Genomic DNA, 3,255 nt, shown 5'->3' with positions numbered 1-3,255 from the left:
AAAATAACATTATTCAAAAGGATTAAAATGAAAAAGTAAGGAAGTCTCCCATAAATTATAACTAAATGACAATAAAGTAGCAAATAGAGGGACTTCCCTGGCGGTCCAGTTAAGACTCCAAGCTTCCACTGCAGGGGGCATGGGTTTGATCCTGGTCAGGGAACTAAGATCCTGCATGCCATGCAACATGGCCAAAAAAAAAAAAAAAGTAGAAAATAGAAGTAGAAAAGATATGAAGACTTGTTGTAAACCCAAAGAATAAGAATCCAAATACTAAGAATTTCATAAGAATAGAAGAGAAAAATTCACTGGAAGGAAATTATTGATGGAAAAATTAAATAAAATTTTATAGAACTAAAGGACATGAGGGTTCTCCAAGTGACTAGCATAGTGAATGAAAAAAAAATCCACATCTAGGAAGATCATTGTGAAATTTCAAACAATAAGATAAAGAGATAATCCATAAAAAGTCCATGGGTCAAGGTAGAGGTGGAGGGAACAGGTGCATATAAAGAAATGGGAATCAGAATGGATCAAACTTCTCAAAAGAAATCCTAGATGTCAAATGATGGTGGATCAATGTCTTAAAAGTTATGAAGGGAATACAAAAATCAGTTGCATTACCATACACTAACAATGAACAAACTGAAAAAGAAATAAAGAAAACATTTTCATTTACAATAACATTGAAAAGAATGAAATACTTAGGAATAAACTTAACCAAGGAGGCAAAAGACTTGTATACTAAAAGCTACAAAACATTGCTAAAAGAAATTAAAGAAGACACAGAAATGGAAAGATGTTCCTGTTCATGGATTAGAAGACCTAATATTGGTAAGATGTCAGTACTACTCAAAGCCATCTACAGATTCAGGGCAATCTATTAAAATCCCAACAATGTTTTTGCAGAAATAGAAAAAATTATCCTATATTCCTATAGAATCTTAGAGGACCCTGAAAAGCCAAAACAATCTTGTAAAAGACTAACAAAGTTGGAGAAGGTCTCACACATCCTGATTTCAACACATACTACAAAGCTATGATAATCAAAACAGTGTGGCACTGGCATAAAAACAGACATAGAGACCAACAGAATAGAACAGAGAGCCCAGAAATAAACCCTAGCATGTGCGCAAATGACTTTTGAAAAAGAGGCCAAGACCATTCAACAGCCTTCAGCAAATGTTGCTGGGAAAACAGCCACATGCAAAAGAATGAAGTTCTTTACCTTACACAATATACCAAAATTAACTCAAATAGATGAAAGACCTAAATGAAAGAACTAAAACTATAGAATTCTTAGAAGAAAACATAGGGAGAAATATGCATGACACTGGATTTGGCAGTGAGTTCTTGTCTATGACATCAAAAACACAGGCAACAAAAGAAAAAATAGATAAGTTGGACTTCATCAAAATTTTAAATTTTTGTGCATCAAAGAACACTATCAATAGAGTGAAAAGAAAACCCATGGAATAGGGGAAAATATTTGGAAATCATATATCTGATAAAGGATTGATATTCAGAATATATGAAGAATTCCTACAACTCAACAACAAAAACACAAACACCCCAATTAAAAATTTGGCAAAGGACTTGAATAGACATTTCTCCAAAGAAGATATACAAATGGCCAATAAGCATTTGAAAAGATGCTCAATATCACTAATCATTAGAGAAATGCAAATCAAAACCACAATGAGATACCACTTCGTACCCATTAGGATGGCCTGTATAAAATAAATCTTAAAAAAGAAAAAAAAAGTGTTGGCAAGAACATGGAGAAATTGGAACCTTTGTGCGTTGCTGGTGGGAATGTAAAATGGTACAACTGCTATTAACAAATGGTATGGCATTCCTCAAAAAATTAAATACAATTACCATGTGATCTAGTAATTCCACTTCTAGCAATATACTCAAAAGAAGTGAGCTCTCTAGGCAAGATGGCGGTGGGGCGAGGCTGGTGCGATGTTAGTGCAGCCGTGCCTTTCTCGGCAACATCTCTCCACTTTGGATGTTACCAAGTTGACGCCACTTTCACATGAAGTTATAAGCAGACAGGCCACAATTAATATAGGTACAATTGGTCATGTAGCTCACGGGAAATCTACAGTTGTAAAAGCTATTTCTGGAGTTCACTCTGTCAGGTTCAAAAATGAACTAGAAAGTAATATTACAATCAAACTTGGCTATGCTAATGCTAAGATTTATAAACTTGATGACCCAAGTTGTCCTTGGCCAGAATGTTATAGATCCTGTGGAAGTAGTACACCCGATGAGGTCCCAGACATTCCAGGGACCAAAGGGAACTTCAACTTAGTCAGACATGTTTCCTTTGTTGACTGTCCTGACCACGATAGTTTGATGGCTACTAGGCTGAACGGTGCCACAGTGATGGATACAGCTGTTCTATTAATAGCTGGAAAAGAGTCTTGTCCTCAACCATTGCTTCTGAACACCTGACTGCTATAGAAATCATGAAACTGAAGCATATTTGGATTCTACAAAATAAAATTGATTTGGTAAAAGAAAACCAGGCTAAAGAACAGTATGAACAGATCCTTGCATTTGTATAAGGTACAGTAGCAGAAGGAGCTCCTATTATTCTAATTTCTGCTCAGCTAAAATACAACATTGAAGTTGTCTATGAGTACATAGTAAAGAAAATTCCAGTACCCCCAAGAGACTTTACTTCAGAACCCCGACTTATTGCCATTAGATCCTTTGATGTCAACAAACCTAGCTGTGAAGTTGATGACCTTAATGGGGAGGTAGATGGCGGTAGTATTCTAAAAGGAGTATTAAAGGTGGGCCAGGACGTGAGCCATGGCCGCTGAGCCTGCGCGTCCGGAGCCTGTGCTCCGCAAGGGGAGAGGCCACAACGGTGAGAGGCCCGTGTACCGCAAAAAGAAAAGGACAGGGGGCCAGCCCCTCCACTGAAGGGCTGTCTGCAGAGTCCCTCCAAGTTCAGTGGAGACTTTAGGGTGATGCAAATGTTCTAAAACTGGATTGTAGTGATGGTTGTACAACTGTATAAATTTACTGAACTCATCAAACTGTACACTTAAAATCCGTGAACTTTATGGTAGGTAAATTATACCTCAATAAATCTGTTTTATAAAAAAAAAAAAGAGGTGGTGTTGGTTATTCCTCCTCACACTTACTGTATGACCCAAAGAGATATGTTCTGAAATCCTGAAAGTGAGCAGGTGAGGCCAGCAAACTGAAAAAGATGAAATTGTCCACTGAAGTACT

At 37.0% G+C, this 3,255-nt stretch overlaps 1 pseudogene across 1 annotated transcript; it reads left to right on the top strand.

Moving 5' to 3' along the window:
- The first annotated feature begins 1,959 nt into the window (after positions 1 to 1,959).
- Positions 1,960 to 2,907, top strand: LOC309795915 (eukaryotic translation initiation factor 2 subunit 3, X-linked-like; annotated as a pseudogene). The gene has a single exon. The product of its transcript is annotated as a eukaryotic translation initiation factor 2 subunit 3, X-linked-like (transcript).
- The last annotated feature ends 348 nt before the right edge of the window (positions 2,908 to 3,255 follow it).

The sequence above is a fragment of the Mesoplodon mirus genome (assembly GCF_964341445.2).
Source record: "Mesoplodon mirus genome assembly, chromosome: 20".
NCBI lineage: Eukaryota > Metazoa > Chordata > Mammalia > Artiodactyla > Ziphiidae > Mesoplodon > Mesoplodon mirus.
Note: the sequence above shows the minus strand (reverse complement) of the source record. Positions and strands in the feature narration are given on the sequence as shown.